General features: G+C 45.2%; 1 protein-coding gene across 5 annotated transcripts in view; it reads right to left on the reverse strand.

The window, feature by feature from the left end:
• Positions 1–18605, reverse strand: part of FAM222B (family with sequence similarity 222 member B) — a 36566-nt gene that overhangs the window by 15578 nt on the left and 2383 nt on the right. Inside the window, exon 1 of one of the 5 annotated variants that reach the window (XM_075112767.1) lies at positions 11493–11510. The exons of 2 other annotated variants lie outside the window; for them this stretch is intronic. The gene's annotated coding sequence lies outside the window, so the exon portion shown is untranslated. Of the gene's footprint in view, positions 1–6551; positions 6571–11492; positions 11511–18605 lie in introns of those variants that run through there. 2 more of the 5 variants (XM_075112769.1, XM_075112766.1) reach the window with 2 other exon arrangements.

Here is an 18605-nt window from a genome sequence, read left to right on the forward strand (position 1 = left end):
TCGGGAGAGGGGAGGCACCGGCTGCAGCACGGCTCCTCTCCCCGAGTCGGGATGGCAAGGCTTGGCAAGGAAGAAAATGAAGAAGCTTTGGGGTAACAGCACTCAAATGGAATATTGTTCATATCATGCTCCTCGTGCCCAAAGGCTACCACTAAAGGCTTCTAGGTGAGTAATTTTGAGCAGGATGTAGTGCAGTAAAAAAAAAGCCAAGGCGGCGGCTCTCGGCTCCAGGCGGGCAGGTACTGCCACGTGTGCCATCAGCTCCATCAAATTCACTCTTCGGATAGAGCAGCAGCACGCTCAAGGTTATGATCTTAGAGTTTAAAACCCCCTTTTTTTAGAATCATAGGATCATTTCAATTGGAAAAGGCCTTTAAGATCACCAAGTCCAACCGCTAACCCAGCACTGCCAAGTCCACCACTAAACCGAGGGTCAGTCCCAAGAGATTATTTTAAAACACGGTACTACGCATCTGCTGGGGAGTAGAACAGTTGGCTTTAATTGTAAGATGGATTTTTACATAGCTTCTGACCTTTCATCTAATTGAGGCCTAAAGAAGAAGAAAAGAGGAAAAGCTATATGTCACTTCAGTTATTAAAATCCATCAAGCTCAGACTTTAGCCTTGGGATAACCGCAGCCAAAAAATTGACTTGCAAGTAATTATCACTGCTATCTGCAATAAAAGTTAATTGGACATAATTGAACTAAAGCCCTAATCTGAATGAAGCTGTTGCTGGCAAGAAGCCTGCTCCTGCCTGCACTTTGCAAATGAAACTGCTAGCAGTAAAATGGACAAACACGAGGCTGCTCTTACAGTCTGCCCGCTGCAAATCACAGCGCAATTCTGCAAACAGCTCGTTAGCTGCGCCAAGATAAAGCCATTAAGAGGGCCCGTCCTCTCCAAACACACCCTTTGACAATACCCAAACACCACGAAGGCGTAGAGTTTCAAAAACAAGTTTCAGTTTTACTGACCTCTTAATTACATGGACTGAAACATAAGATTCATGTCACAAGATGCTGGTTTCATCAGCCCTGGAACGCTATAAATGCCAGTACAAATAATGTACTTTTGGAGCACATAAAGATACCAACTCAAAAGGTTTTCAGGGCTGATAATTTACCACCTTCACGCAGTTCAATAGCCTTTCCTGTCGTAGGACCAGCTTCTTTCATCTCCCCAGCGGAGCAGACAATTAGCTGCTTTTTGTGCTCAGCCCGTGCAGGTGGCTGGGGGAAGGGAGCATTAAACTAAATTCCTGCTGATTCGTCCATTTATATTTTGCGTTTTTGTTAACTAACAGACCAGAAAGCGGTCGTCATCCCCCGTACTACTTTAGAACTTCCTTCCAATTTTAATTATTAACACTCTGCCCTTCACCAAAGCATATCAAAGCACTTAACAAACATTACTGAAGCCACATAACCACTCTGAAATGGGCAAAAATTGCACACGACTCCTTTTATGGAGGCTTAAGGTTTTTTGACCGGATTTATGTTAGAAGACTGGTCTCCTGATTACGGGCTAGCCTGTAACAGAAGGGATCAAGGGAAGTATCTGGCTCACCACAGGTTCCTGACGTAATTTTGGATGAAGCATTTAATCACCCGATGCCGTGGTCGCTCCTCGTTAAAAGGATAGGGGTGGGTGACAGTTTTCTACCACTGAAGACGACCGTGAAGATAAATGAAACTGCAGAGCATTCAATAGCACCTTGACTTCTCACGTCAGGCTTACAAGGTCACGGCCTGGGCAGTCTCCTGGGGAGAATTGGAAGCAGACCACGCTTCCCTCTCCTGAGCGCCATTTGCTCACCACCACTCCTCCGCATTCTCACAGCTCAGAACAGAACTTCTTAGCTCAAGAAAGCTGCAACAGAGAACCAGTGACATCAATTCCCTTTCATGACCCAAATCAGTGGCTTATTTTACTTTGCTCAAAGCCCTCACCTCTTTTAAAGCCTATTTTTAGATTTAACTCTCTATTCTGCAACGTGGCAGGAGCTGACAGACAACACAGGCATAAGTGGGTCTTGCCAGGTGTTACAGGCCGCTTCTAAGGCGAGGGAAAGATGTAGAAAAGACAAGTCGGGACTATTGTAGGGCCTGGCCAAAGCTTCAAAGGAGTATTTCTGGCTGTGCTTGAAACACACATGCTAGTGGTCAGCTATGAGACCGATGAGATACTGCTTTTACCATGGGAAGACACGCAAGAAATCAGAAAACCGACCTGCCTGAAGTCAAAAGCGATTTGAATAACTTGTATCTGTCTCCTCTGAATTTTCACTGCACTAAAGCACTCTGACCTTTAATTAATTTTCTCTCTCCTTTTATATGGTAACTTCCAAGTTTTTAATGCTGTGCTGGTGGGAAACAGGGATGAAGAAGCAGCCTGGGATGTATCTTGGTTACATTTCACAGTGCGTAAATCTGCACGGTCACTTAGGAGGGGGAGCCAAGGATGCAACAGTTGAACCGCAGCAGTTAAGAGCAGAGGCCAGGTAAATACAGCGTTGCATTCAAAACCATATATTGCCCAGGATAGTAGGCTTATGTTTGTATTTTCAAAATGCAAACAAGACTCCCTACCCATCACTGTTAACATCCACAGACGATATAATTTTCTTCAAAAAGATACTGAGAGGCACAAACAAACACTCCTTCCTCCGAAGCGTCCGTTATCCTTGGGGCAAACTTTATCCACCTCCTTCCTGGGTGCTCGAGCAGCGTCTGTAATATCACAGCAGCTACTATAAAATACGGAACAGACTTACCGATATGAGCGTGCATGTTTTCGTGTGAATGTGATGGTGTTGAGGTTAGCTGAGATGACTCCTACCCAGAGAAAACCCGATACAGCCCAGCAACTACCAAACTACAGGATGCTGCTAACGCAGACCCTGATGGAGGCACCATGCATTCCCACCAACAGACGTTCTCCATCCTTGTACGCGACTTCCTTCTGCCTTCAAGTGATAAGAAACCAAAATACACATCAACCCCTTTCCCATAGTGGAGAGAGTCTGCAGTTACAACCTCAATGTCTTCAGCAAGAACGCGCACCGTGTCGGTGCGATGTGCAGCTTTCCTACGTGTTCGATGTCTGGGAGCAGCGTAAGGTTGTCAACATGGGCTTTACTGTACCCCAAAGGACATGCAAGAGCTGTGAGCCTCCTCAGGCCACTCTCAGCCAGAATTCCTCCCTCTCGACTGTCTCACCTTCCCAGATCTGAAAAGGAAGCTTTTCTTTCGTACAGCAAAGGGCTGCCTAAGCGAAGGGGAAAGGAAACATGAAATACTTCCCTCTCCAGTGCTTGCTTCACACAGATCACCATTATCATTATCTTCTCTCATTCCACACTTACTCTACAAAAGCCCAGAATTAAAGTCTTAATCATGACTTACAGAAATCCTTGTGGCTGCACATGACAGAAGGATGACAGTTTTTCCTTCTAAAATATCGTTAGAAGTTACAGATTATGACACTTCCCCGAGCAGGAAAGTAGCTATCTTCCCCTGTTTATTACAAGCTGATTATTTCAAAAATCCCACATTTTTCAGAGCTAACTTTGAACAAATTTTACCTCTATACAACACACAAACAACAAACCAGACATTTGTTAGATACTGAAAAAATACACTTCGAGTCCTGTTTTAAAAATAGATTCACTTGAAAATGAGAAATATTTGCAAACAAGATGCGGTGGAATGAATTAGGCTTCATACAAAACAAGAAACTGAACTCTCATATTAAGAAAGGGGAAAAAAAAGTGACTCACGGCCCAGGTGTGCCGGTGGTGTGTGAACACAGGCGGGCAGGCTCACAGCGGGATGGAGTTCAGTTTGCACTGGGTACGCACGTGTACCGTTTTGACCTGCACAATTACACTGACAGCTGTTTCCTTTAGCATGCAGCTCTTCGGATACTGAATTAAGGTCCCACCTATGGTGATGTTTTAACTGCCAATTTACAAGACAAGCGGAGGAATGTATGGCGGACTGTTATTTAAGATACAAAACTGGAGATCTCCGTCTACTTGTGCACAGCGCCAGAGCTTCCTGCCGGACCACGAACACATCAGCTCTTAGATACACGTTTTACCATTTGTAAGGGCAAGATAAGACCTTCTTCTGTAGCTGGAGATATTGTGCAGCCTGTTGTAAAGATGAAAAATATTCCAAGGACCTCAAAAAGCTGCAACACGAGCACCAAGCACTCACCAGCAGAAAACACAAGCCGTCAGGTGAATACCAAAGAGTGGGACCAGGCACTGGGATGGTGTTTTCCTGCCAACCTTCAGAACGAGGTGCTGGTGCCCCGCTGGGTTGTCCTGACACAGACCTAGAGTCCTCATCAGTCTTCCCAGAAACTCAAAGGTCACCTCGTAACAACTCAACAGAAGAAAGGACGAGAAGTACCTTAATTATGAGCTACTGTAAAAAGTCTCTGCTATTCTCAGTGCCTTCCTGAGCAGCACGAAAAGCAGCCAGTTGCACGCCTGGCAGTTCAAAACAGCCACAAGGAAAGCAACATGAGTGTGCAAGATGTTTTCAAAACCTCTGTGCGCCACAAGCACCAGAGATTTTTGTCTGCAGGTCTGATAAAACACTTCAGCGTGACCTCACCTGATTCCTGTAGCAGTCACCAACAAAACACCCTTACCCAAAGTTTACCTTCACAAAAGATTTCTTTTTTCACGTTAAGGTTCACTGACTACAGGCGAGCAGGAGATTTGCGTTTGCTTTTGTGCATCCTTCCTCCTCTGCACTTGCATTTTTCTTTAAAAAAATACCCAACAAACACACAGAGCAATAAATAAATTGTACAAACAGGACAGGGAGGCAGCTGTAACCGTACCACAGCCAGCGAGACATCCCTCTGCCGGGTAAGCACAACCTGGCTGCGTGGGTGAGGACAAACACTGCTACCGCAGCCCATACGACCGCACCTCCGCAGCAAACGCAGCACGAACGCTGAGCTCCCGATAACCCGGGCTGCAACGGCCACGGGCAGCCCTGACCTCCACGGTGCATCTCGCCCCGAAAGGCGGCGCACCCCTCAGAACGCTGTGCGAGAGCCTGGCCAAGCGTGTACTCGAGAGAGTTACTGCAGCAATCCCCAACGTATCACTCTATTCTAATTTCCAGACAATTTGTCTTTCCAACCACGGAATTGCTAGAGTCAACGAATTCAAAAGGTAAATTTTTCTACCTTCAATTAACTGCATTAGTACTGTTTATAACTATGTGATTGATAAATGCTCTACAGAAGCTGTAATTAATGTATCTTTTCCTTGGAACACATACTGAACCCCTTGGCGCTCAGACACTTAATGAAAAGCAATTTATCAACTTGCTTTTGGATAGCTGAATCTGACTCCTTAATGCAGAGAGAAACACACTTTGCTTTAAGCACTACTACTCTGAAAAGTACCGCAATGTTACGAATGCCATCAGACACGGTTCGGATTTTGATCGGGATGACAGCCACCAGAGCGCTCATCTCACTGAGCAACTGGGTGTGATTTAGCACGGCTTAGCTGGGATCCTCTTCGCCGGGATGCCGCTGAGTGGGAGATTTGCAGATGTGCTTTTCCAGGGTGGAGGTCAGGGGCGCCTTTTCAGGACGCCGGACGAAGTTCCAAATTGTCCTGCGTCTGCGTGGCCAGGAGCCTCCTCACCGCTCCTCGTGCCGAGCGGCACCGGCACGCTCGCTGGGAAGCAGCAGCTCAGCGTATTTCAGCCTGGACATGTGTTCAGCTGCTCACAAAGCGGACAAAAATAAAATGCTTACAGAGAGTTTGAATGCGAATTTCTCAAACTGAGAGCTGCTTTGTATAGTTGACATATGCAAAAAAAAAAAAAAAAAAAAAGGCATTTAGAAGGAAAGGCTTGACATCGCAGAAAATTTTATGTTGGTATTAACCGCTGGGGGGATTAACCAACCTTCAAAGCCTAAAATCTAAACTCACATTTCTGGGAGTACAGGCTACAGCTTTCCAATGCAGAAAGTGGTCTGTACTCCATGTGGCAGACTGAACGTAAGGATTACATATTTCCATTGCACATGTAAGTCTGTTTTCCATTCCTGCAGTGTCTTGCTCGCTTCCATTTGTCTTTTGATGCAGATAAAAGCCACTGCAGATTGCAACTGCTGATACAGAGAAAGGCGCAAGACACAGTGCGCCTTTAGACTAAGGGGAAAAAAAAAAAGAAAAGGACTCCGGTCCAGACTGCTAGAGCATGTCAAGAGATTGTCTTTGAAACTACAAAACTAGAAATGAAAGCACTGCGTTTTTACTTGATTTGATCAAAGCAACTGGAGGGGAGGGGGAGAAATCGCATCGTACAGATGCAGGCTAAAATTTTAACTACTTCACACATAAAGTGGGACCAGCTGATCCCACACAGACATAAATAAAGGGAGAAAACAAAGAGGTAAAGTCACTCTCACTCTGAACACACTGCTGCCACACATCACTGCTTCAAGGTCTGCCAAAGAGCAACAGGAACCCATTTCAAAGCTAGAAAGACAGAGGAAGCACATACCCAGCACGCTCACCGCAGGCACACATTTTCAGTCTCCAGTGAAGAGTAGAGGAGCAAGCTCCTGTCAAATCAGAGAAAACATACTCCAAATGTAATGGCTATTTGAATAAATAACTGATTACTCCCTGTGTGACACCATTCCACCGACCTGACTGCGGGATACCGGGAAACCGTGGCAGTCTTCCGGAGGAGGGCTTTGTACTGCAGGCTGCAAAGAGACAAGACCCTAATTCTCCTCGAACGGAGCATCCGCCCCGATACGCGCTCGGCACTGGGAGAACAAGGCTTTGCAGAAGGACAAATTGCACTACAGGTAGCAGCCTTGTAGATCCCAAAGGGCAGCACAGAAGGAACAGATACCTTTAGCTGCCATGCTCCCTAGCAGAAAGGATTTTAAATATCTGCTGGATAGGCTGTGCGTTCGTGGAAATTTCTAACTGCAAGAAGGTGAACCATTTAGATTGCCTCTGGGCTGAAACCATCTATGTCTTTGCCTTTCACTAAAAATTAAGCAGAAGTCATTTTAACGAGTGAGGCAGACAACAGTCTTGCACAGGAGATCAAAAAGCTCTCCAGATGTTTATTTTAAATGAAATTCAGAAGCCAGTATAAACCAGATTTTAAACACTGAATAATCCTTACCATAATTTGCATGAGAAAAATGGGAAAAGAGGTTCCATCCTGCCGCTCTGAAACTCTCCAGGAATGTGCAGGGTTAGATTTTGTTCCTAGGCTCTTCAGATGAGAATGTGAAAGATGAACAGCCCCACGCAGCAATCTGATGGCTGTTAAGCACGTTTCTCCCCTGCACTATATGCTTTGACGGGTGCTCAATGTGCATGTATGGAGGCATCCCATGTGAAGGAAGCTTTTGACCTTCCTCACCAAGACTATTCAAAATTATGGATTGAAAAGAGTCTAAAAATGTCAGTCCTAAATCTTAAACTCCTTCTCATCTTGCTACTTCATTGAATGCCTCCTGATTGTGCAAAAGCGGAATATTCAGGCGTCAATCTAAGTAGCTCGGGTGTTATGCTGACAATGTCTCTGGAGAGAGGAAGAGAAGAGAGGACAGATTTCCAATAGCTCAAATGCTTCTCCGTAAGGAAAGCTGCTACGCAGCAAGAGAGATAAATAAAGAGGGAAAGTAACATGCCGGAGAACAACTCCCAAGGTCAGATCAGGATGCTGAACACTACCCATCTGCAGGGGAAGATTTAGGTGCCTGTTCCACTACACGTATCCATTTGCTTGTTGGCAACAACAGTCCTCATTAAACCAAACCGGTTCTAACCATGAAAGGACATCAGGAAGATGATATTAGCTAGCAAATACAAAAGGAAAGCCAACAGAGCCAGACCGGGATGGGTGCCCTCCGCAGTGGAACACAGGCCCTGCATGAGTCGGGAACAGGCGACACCGGCTACCCCAGCCAAAAGGCTGGGCAAATCGGCTCTAACCGACGCCAGTGGCTCCCAGCTTGCAGCAAAGAGGAGATCCTGTACCCGTTTGGGCAGGAGCTGAACTGGGATCCCATCAGGACCAGGAGCTTTTATGACTCTGCTGCTACTCAGGGTCACCTACACATTGCAGTTCCTCATGGCTTTGAAATCAAGGCCGTGGACCTGTGGCATCTGACTGCCGACACACCGTACCACAAAGAAAAAGCCCTGCCCCCAAAAATATTATATCAGTTACTGCCGTGCCCTTAACAAGAGCGTTTCTTGCCTGTTTCAGCGATCTGAAAGACACGCTGGGCAAAATTTCAAGCTATGACAAAGTGATCTTATCACTTCTGTGCCGTTCTCGCTACACAAGCCCCTGATTCAGCAGCATGTAATAAAAAATCTTCATTTGCATGAAAAGCACTCTCTGATCACAAAGTCTTCTGTTCAACAGTCCTCTTCCCATCTACAGCAGAAGGATGCAAGCACCACCGTCATTTTGCTGGTGACTAAGGTGGAATATCTTATTTATGCTTTGTTTGGAGAAGCTTTCTAAGTTTCAATACAATCTCTTCCTAAAATTGTAACAGTATTTTTGGATAACAGAGAAACTGCACACATCCAAGCTATGCAAGCCCTGCAAAGCTCACGTACTACGCTTTCACCTGCATTCTTAATAACCGCGCCACGTGAAGGACATTTCAGATCAGCACACGGTGACCATAAACAGTTTTAAAATGCCTTTAGCATTCAACAAGTCCAGTCTTTTCCAGTTTGCATTTACAGTGCACAGCGTCATGGCATATAGTGCTCACAGAGGATATATTTCAAAGGAAAGGAAGGTGTAGCCATGCAAAGAACAATGCTCTGCCTGGAACAAGATTAATTGCTGTCATGGGAAACCAATAAAAACAAGTATCTTGTTATCTCTCTTTACAAAGACACTGTTAAAGCTTAACTCTGTCAGGGAACTTTTTCCTTTGGACTAAATCATGAGCCTAATGTATGTGGGCAACACAGATACCAGCATGTGCAATTAATCGACTCTCTGCGGGAGAAAGTCCACTGTTTCGGAGGCAGGCTGAAGCTTTCACACCACCAACCTGTGCCCTCTCCCAGCTCGAGATCCCTCACCAAGGCCAGCCCCAGCTCCCTGCCCCATGCCAGGTAACACCACCTCCCGTTTTCACCTGTTTGCCAGAGTTCATCACGTCCCACGCATACACCCCGAAATCACACCCGGCTCCCAGCAAGCTCAGCCAAAACAGAAATACCTTTCATCACGTCAGCAGTGCAGTCCCCATTTAGAAACGGTTTATTTCACGTTAATCCAGTGCCAAAACATTATGATGTACGCTGTGCTGATCCAGAAACGGTGCTAATGATGCTGCTGCCTCCTGTCTATCACCGAACGCCTCATCTAGTGCGTGGCCACACAGCGATGGCCCTGCGACAACAGGCACTTTAAATTGGGCAGCTCAGCAACACATGTACGCTGAATTTTTGAACAAGCTATTTTAAGCTGCTTTGCTAGCAATTTCTGGCCTGTGCAGTTTGAAAGCACACGGTTCTGGCCCTCACAAAGAGCAGACCTGTAAATGACATCTTGAGGATTAAGCTGATTGAGATGCAATTTGCCTAGCAACCATTCATTAAGCAGAGTTCAGAAACAGGCCAGCAATCTATTCCACCTCCTTATCTGAGCAGTAAACAGATAACAGTCTCTACTGTGTCCTCTATCCTCCGGTTCAGACACACTGTAAACAGATTTTTCAGAAGTTTAAACTCCTACGGTAAATCTCGGAGAACAATCCTGCTCTCCAAACGCGAGGGGTTCGGTTTCACCAAGGGCCCTACAAGCGTGAAACAGCTCTAGAGCGAGGGTAATGCACAATGTGAATGCATTTGCAGTTCCTGTGCCTCCACTGTTTTCTCACGTCGAGCACTAAGAGCCCATCCCAGTCGTTAAGAAAACCCAACCCTAATCACACGAGCGTTTGGCATTGCCATTCTGATCACTGAAAAAAAAAAACTCAATAAAAATCTTATTCCCCTCCTTCATCTTCTGGAAGGAACTGATCGGCACTTCCAAAGTCTTTGGTAGAGGCTCCCCCCCTTCAGAGAAGAAAACAGAAGTCACGTCCTCCCCTCCCATTAAGCATTTTTTTCCTCATAAAATAAGCAAGACAACTTAAATGTCAGCAGTGAAAAAAATCAAACTGCCTATTTGAGCTTGAAGAATTTAGCTGAAAAGATTAAGCTAAATCATGATTTTGCATAATTGTTTCTCCACAAGAAACATCTGATAATACCCCATTCTGCTCCAAAATTAAACAACAAAGATTAGCGGGGACATATTTAAGGCTATATACCTGAATGGTTTTCCTTTGGTGTACGGTTCTTCTGGGAAATCACTGTGACATACAGCATGCTATTACAATTAAATATGCAAGAAAGAAGAATTAAACTGACTATGAATAATTAATGCCCCATAATACTACTTCATAAGGAAAAGTCTGGCTGAATATTCCCGCAGATGAGGTATCCTAAATACAACACACAGCAGAGCTGGCAGCTCTACTTTTACAACGGGGTCTAAAACACTGAGTAACTTTATGGCTGCTACTTGATTCCAGGGAAGGTGCCAGCCACTGGTGCTTCCCTTCCCCTGCTCTCTGCCCCTCCAGCTCCAGAAAAGCTGGGAGCAACGCAAGTGTTGCAACCGTCGCCGCGCTGCTCATCTGCATCCGGGAGGTAACAGGTTTCCCAAACACTTCCCATTAAAAGGTATAAAGCAGTTATCTCACTTCCCAGTAGAGAGAATGAAGCAAGTATGATGCAACAATTACTTACACGATAAGATCAGGCTAAGGTTGTGAGAAAAAAACAATTAAAAAGGTTTGCAAGAGCTAAGGAATGCAGCTTACTTTCCCAGAATCTATCTTAATGAGAAAGATAGCATCAACTCAGAGAGCAGACCTTCCTGTTTCAAGTTTACTGTTTTGGAGGCTACGGAACATCAACTGTAGCAAAGCCACAGTTGGGTGGCTGGGTGCAAACTCTCCATCTCCAGCACAACCCTCCTTTATTAGCTCCTGGTGAAAACAGCAATTAAAAATATGCCTTTGGTTTTTTTTCTACCCACAGAAACCCCAAATCGCTTGAATTAATATTTACTGAAGTCCTCAGAACACTGGCATTCAACTCTTGGCATTTTCCACCAGACACGGGTCAGGTCAGTTCCGTGCCAATCGACACAATACACTTGTCGCACACATTTAGCTGGAAATCCCCAGCTCCCCTCAGTTTATCCAAGCAGCACGGCACACAAACACCACCCCGCTGCAGAGCGCTACTTTTAGAGATGTACATTTGAAATCCAACCAACATTTGTGATTTCCACTGAAGCGGAACAGGGCACTACGACTGTATTTGCTGAAGGTAACAGCCCTACAAAGATGTGCCCCCCACCCCTCACCCCCTCAGCTCAAAGCACCTCGCTGCTCTGGCTGCCAGCTCCGCCATGAGGGTCTTGCTCCAGCAGGATCCAAGGCTCTTCTCCTCCAAAGCAAACATGAGACAGGGGTCCTTCTGCACACAGGCAAAGTCACGTTAGAAGTATGCTAGTTTAATATTAATTTTCTATTAAAAATTCATAGGATTCAATGAAGCTCACAAGCTGGCAGGCACTGAGACAGCTATTTTGCCGACGCACTCGCTGCCCGGCGGAGTGGGATGCGAAGGGCGGGCTGCAGCATTTCTGCAGGATGGTGGCCACGGGGTCCGCGTGCTGGCCTGGAGGAGTAGCGGGGGGCTCTCCCCCACATCCCCAGCGGGACCCCGCGTTCCACCAGTGCCGTGCCACTCCACTGGCGAGTGGCTTGTTCCCCCAGCCAGAAACCTACGGGGAAGGTGGAGCCCACGAAGAGATCGTGCTGGTGAAAATCCCAGTGTCTTCTCACAGGAGATCCAGTCTTCCAGGCCCGGATCCTCACGCACCTGCCCCTTTCTCACTGCCAGAACGAACCCCCTGGCCAACAAGCATCCTGCAAACACCCAGAGTTTGCATAAGCCAAGTTTAACCTTCAGTCCCTATTAACGTTAACAGAATAGAAAAAATTAACCACGGTGCAACAAAAAAGGTCTGTATCTGCATTTCTAATTACACGACACCACACACCACGTGGCAATATTTCCAAGCACCTTGCTGGGAATAAAACCGCCAACGGACTGCAGCTTCCATTTTGAGCAGTGGATGCAAGAGCAACTGGCATTGACATTGTCAGCGTTACGGGATGAAGACGTAAGAATTAAGGACAATGAAGTGACGTACGTAAGCGATGACAACAAAAACGTTAATAATTAGAAAAACAGTCACCTTAAAAATTAAAAATTTTGCGATCTCTCCTACTTTTTAATGACTTAGCCTACTTTTTCCAACCTAATTTGCATGATCAAAATAGGCCTCCTGCCAGGAAGCGTTAAAATGGCAGCCCCCCATCGAGACAAAACTCCCTTCACCATACGAGACTGAAGGACTAATAACTACTCCTAAAAACATTTTAAAATCCATTAATGTTGTTTAGTAAACATTTATTTAGAATTAGTGCAGCTATCAGAATTTTCTTCATCATGCTCTACTAAAGCATTTTATAAAAGCCTTTGAGGGAGGTGCAGGTACCCCCACAGACACTGGTGCCATCTCCAGCCCTCTCCAAAACGCCCTCACGCTCCTGCCCTGCACCGCTCTGCAGGTTTTTCCACCCAAAACCCCTCTGAAGCTTTCTCCAATATCAACCACACAATTCCCAACAGCTCTTCGGGGTACGGGGCTGGGCAGCTGGAAGCACCCCACCAAGACACACGGAGCAGCGGGCTGGAGCACACCAACCCTGCCGACCTCTGCACGTGGCAACTCATTCTATCTGCTGAAAAAAACCCAGGCTGGTAGGACAGCAGTATACATCTCGGTATTACTGATGTACTGAAGGTTTGGATTCTGGTACAAATACGCGGTGCTTTATACAAATTTGTCTGAGCTACGTGTTATCCTTTCAGTGCCATCTGCACAAAACCAGAGTTTTATCTAAGCGTTGGAAACTAAAATAAATCATTTTCTCCATATCGGTGATCGCGCTGGAGACAGGCGCCACAAACCTGAGAGCTGGCTAGCGCAGGCTTGTCTAGTTAGAAATAGAATTATATCCACATCAATATGATTTATTTTTTAATAAAAAAATGAGGCAAACCAGACCCTTAATATCAAAACAGACCCAGCCAGCCCCCTCCCAGCCCACAGAAGACAAAATGTACGGTGTTAAATTGTGAAAATAAAACTGGGATCGGCACCGTCACTTCCCCCAACAAGAAACGCCACAATCGAGATACATTTTAATTGCCACGCATAATGAGAAGTACCTGCTCATTCGCCACTTGCTGTATCTATTGCCAACACAATTCAGGACTGCCAGGGCTTGGCAGGGTGCTTTCTGGTATCGCTAGCGTTTCGGCCTGCCCGCGCCCCACCGGATCATTAAGAGCGAACTATGCTCCCCAACACCACGCAACAAAAGACGTGGCTCCGTCTGTCCCGCATGAACCACTTGCGGTTCTTGGGTTGCGTTTCTGAAAGCATCCTGTCCTGCGAGCAGGGGAACCTCACGGTGATTAGCACGTTCTGATACTGGAAACTCAACCGATACAAACGCGGATCCCCGAAGACAGTACAGCCCCATGATGTGAGACACGCGGGTCCCAGAAGACCCCTTGTTTCTACCTTTGAAAGTCACCGAAGGCTGAATAATAAATAAATAATGAATAAATTATATTCTCCAAAAGCATCGCCAACAAGAGAAATTCCTTTCTTCCAGTTGAATACGTTCTCCAACCAGCAGCTGCGGCTAAGGGTTCACACAGGATCGCCGAAAACACCAAAACTGTTTTATTTTCTTTTACAGATTAACTTTTGACATCCAAACTCACTGCTGTGAGATTGCGATGGACTTTATTTGGCAAGCCAAGCTGTCTAAAGCACAGATTAGAAAAAAAATAAACACTAAACATTTTTAGAGCTAACTTTCCTCCGCAGACTGTTTTATGCACTTTCAATAGAAATGTTACATCAGAATAAAATCAGATTTAATTGGCTCTTAAATAACTGAACAGCCACTTTAATTTTATTTCAATAGCAATAATTCATAAATCAAGCAGCTGAAATTCCAGCACAGAATGACAAGTAAATAGAGCAGAACGCACTGAAGGAGAGTATGAACGCCACACAGTGAAAGGTGATTTTTCTTAAATTTCGTGCGTCGCCATTTTATGGACAGCGCAAAGCTACCGCCACGTAAATACTTAGAGCTAGAACCTGTCAGCCCTGGGATGCCGCACGGTTTATCAGCAGTAACTGCTTAACTGCAAAGTAACTGCAAAGACCAAGGGACGAGATGATCCTTGCCCAACTGGAACTGCTAGGAGAACGGCTGGGATTTTAACCACGGATGCAATTTCCCTCACACACACTAGATGGAAGTATGTAAAATCTTAATTCTTTCCTGCCTCGACTTAAATTTAAGGGGTTGAAATGTTGTGTCACATTGTCACATTTTGAGAAGCCTGGTTTTTGTTCTTCATCAGCAACTTCACTCATTGATAATCTGTAAGTAAGAAGACGCCTTGAAATATTAAGCTAAGCTGTGCTGGCAATGAATAGTAAATATGAGAGAATATACATCAGAAATAGTAAATATATTATTCAGGCTAATTTCTAAAGCATGCTCATTCCATTTCTAGATTTTTTCAATAATAATCACTAATGAGATCCTTCAGAGAAACTGAAGTTATATTTTTTCAAACAACAATTCTAAAAATACCACCTCATCAATGAAGAGGCAGGGAATAGAAAAGGTACAAAAGGCTTCATAAACACTGTTTCAGTTTTGACTGGAAAAAACCCCAAATTTCAAGAAGATATTGGGGGAGACACAGGGAGAAAGAGCAACTTGAGGTCTTGCAGAACGAGCTAAACGCAGCTCAGAGCAGCAAACCTGAATGGGATTGAATTACACACAAATCTTCTGGCAAACGATCTTAAAAGTGACTTGTTCCAAACCAAGCCATTTCTAAATTTAAACACGGAAGAGTTCACAGGCAGGAAAACTAAAAATCAGGCAATGGTGTGACCAGGAAAAAGGTGGTGGAAGAGCGGTTTTTCCTTGCCGGCTCTGGCCTTTTCACATATTGATTTTCCTCCACGCTCATTCACAAATGCTCAGTACAGTTGTGAACAATTTAAAGTCAAAGGATGCATGAATTACCAGCTCTAGGAACACGCTACCCATTCCTGACAAAAGCTGAGGTCTTTTCTGTAGCCAGCTCAGAATCAGACCAGACTGATGAGCTGGAAGAGAAGGGCAAGCAAATACCTAACTTTTCCTGTGCACAATGAAGCCAAAGCACGTGACGTTCCTCTAGCTTAGAAGACAAATAATTAAGAAAAACAGGGACAGAATGGGAAGATGACTGAAAAGCAGTGCTGGATAGAGGAATAACAAAGTAGGCACGAAGGGTTCCCCTTCCAGATGTTAAAAACGTATGCTTTTTCCATTCCAGGTTTAAAAAAAGATTAGCAGAGGAGGAAGTTTACTTTGGAGACTGGGAGCATCTGCGTATTTTTTTTTTTAAAAGGCTCATACAATGCTATTTCCATCCAACAGAATTTAAACTATATATACGCATGGTATTGGCTCAGGACAGCAATCGTACGACATTTTTCGCAGCGATCTGTGCGCAGAAACTGCCTAGAGAGTGGAATAAAATGAGTGGCAAGGCAACAGCCACAGAGAAGGGCAGGACTGCAATACGCAAGTCCTCCAAAACGCACACTTGAAGTTTAACAACATGAAGGCAAGAAGAGGGATAGCGGGATACAGCAGCGGGATACAGCAGCGGGAGCGCTGGGGTCAGGGAATGAAAAAAATCCACAGCACTGACCTACTGACTTATGCAATGTTTTACCACATAAAAATAGGCATGATTTTTTTTCTCTCTTCCACCGCGCTGTGCTCTCCCTGTAGCAGCGAACCGCCTGCCTCTGCCAGGAGCCCCACGCCCACCACGCAGGGAGGAATTGGCCGCGAAGGCTGCGCCTGGCTCCCATCTTAGCCGCGAAGCACGGGACAGGGAGATTGCCCAGGTATGAGAAGTGAAATTACAGAAAGCAACTGGATGCCAGATCCACTCTGCATAGCAAAGCGTGTCGTTTCACCTCCGTCCACCAGCTCTCACGTGGTTCCCAAAATAGAAACAATCAGAATCCTGCTGGAAACAATCTACAGCACCTTAACTGGGTTGGCTGCGCTACAGACGTCAGCTTCGCATCACTCGGTAGATCACTTTTTGACTGGGCTTTTTTTTTTTTTTTAAATACTAAAAATAGTTTCACTTTCATGGTTCACCTTTTCGGCATCACATTACTACAGACATCGTAAGAAATCAAAAAAACGTCTCACTCGTTGCGCACCAAAGATGTCACAGAACCCGCTCCTGCCAGAGGCAGGATCCATCACCTAATCTGACAGAATTTTACTTAAAGGTTTGCCTCAGATGCATTGCATTTACAGAAAACCCGTTTTCTAACACATTTCCCTACAGCATACCCATCAATGCATCTATTTAAAGCCTGGAACAGTTCAGTTATCTCTAAATACATCAATAACCCAGACGTTCAACCCGAACACTCCGCGCATTCCAAGCACAACCCAGCAGACCAGAATCGCTGCACAGGACTCCAAAACTTATATTAAAAAATCTCTCCCAGTTTTCATCCCAGCAGACCCCAAGTAACATCATATCCCACCCCCCCACCCCACCACCCCCACTATTCTGTACCGCAGCCAAACTGCGTTCTGTGAAATCACTCCAGTAACGAAATACCACCATTTTCTTCACGATCTCTGGAAGCTTGGACTAATCTTCAAACACAGTATGAAGAAGTTAAGCAATGGGAATACATAAACTACATGTAATTCCCGCGCACAACCGGAGAATAATTACAGCAACAACACAGCAAATACAAAATGAGCAGGGAGGCACGAAGAAACACCCAGACAGAATGTCCCGGAGAAGTGAAAAGGTGTCTATAGGGTCTGCATAAAGCTAGGTTGGCCATGGAGCGCAGTCATAGCTGGTTTTTAAAGTGTCCATTTAAATGAAATTACTAAAAACAGGGAAAGCGGCAGCTGATGAAGACACCGGTCTGTCAGCTCCAGGCATAGGCAAGACCAAGGCCAAGCTATGCCTATCCGGGTGAGTAAGCTTAGCTTTTGAGGAATACAACCCAGTGGAAAAATATCTTTGGGCAAAGTTAAAACCGACTTTTCTGGACTCCAGTCAGCAGAATGACTTTTCAGGAGCTCTGTTCCTCGGCAGCTGAATCACTACTTGGAAAGCAATTTTTTTTTTTAGAAAGAAAAAAGATGAATAGTGTGACAAAGCCATTTTGGCATTCAGAGTTGAAGTCATGATCTGCGATTAAAAGAAAAATCACTCAAAGACCGTTACGGTTAAGATTTTAATACGAGTCACAAAATATGATGGGAAAATAGGAATACGGCATACCACAGAAGGAATAAGAATTTAAATTATTCACTTAACTTCCCAGTTTGAAAGTGTTTAAAATGCTGAAAATGGAAAGCGTTGGGGTGATGTAGAGAACTGTGAAACCTCTACCTATCTTCAGGAGCACCCTGCCACACCAACAGCCGGAGAGGAGCCAGTGGGCCCCGGCCACGGTCCGCAACGTGACAGTGACCCGCTACTCGACTGCTGGGCGTAGCATTTCAGCGAACTACGCGTTCTTAAAGCAATTATTTAAAAGTTCTGATCATCTGTTAAATAAATCATGCAAGTCAGGCTGTGGCGGTGCTCTTGCTGGTGTGTTTAGTAATTCCATAAATCCTAGAATCCTACAAATTACCAAGCTTTAGAGAAACACAGAATGGACATTACTTCATCTCTCATCTTCATAAATCAGTCGCTCCCCTCACTATCACCTCCCTGAAGACGAGCAAGCTGGAGATGTACAGGACACCAGGCGTTTCAGCGATGGAGGCTTTGGGCTCAGGCAGTCGGGGCACCCACCTCGACCCCCTCCCCATCCCTGCATGCCAGCTGGCAATGAACCAAGGTCAAAAATGAAGAAGAAATATGAATGGACAAACCAAGGTGGAAAAATAAAAGTATTGCACCGGGGAGGAAGCACCTACAGGCGTTTCTATCCCACGTGCAGGCGTTCCAGCGAGCGCAGGAGAGAATACAAGGTAAGGCTCCTGAACGTCGTACAGCAGCCTGCATTTCTGGGAAATACAGATACTTCAGTCCTTGACAAAATCCTTTACTTCGCCTCTTGATCTGGTAACAGTTCCCAGAAGCAAACGTAGCTCTAAAAGCTTATCTATCAGAGGACAACTTGAAACAAGCACGAGTGAGACTTAAATGAAGGCAAATACCCAAGTTACAGCGCACATTGGGGTTCCTTAATTTTACATTTGGAGAAGAAACAACACTACGTGGACATTCTCCAACATGGTTTTTTAATGTTATTAACACA

The sequence above is a fragment of the Phalacrocorax aristotelis genome, chromosome 18 (genome assembly GCF_949628215.1).
Source record: "Phalacrocorax aristotelis chromosome 18, bGulAri2.1, whole genome shotgun sequence".
NCBI lineage: Eukaryota > Metazoa > Chordata > Aves > Suliformes > Phalacrocoracidae > Phalacrocorax > Phalacrocorax aristotelis.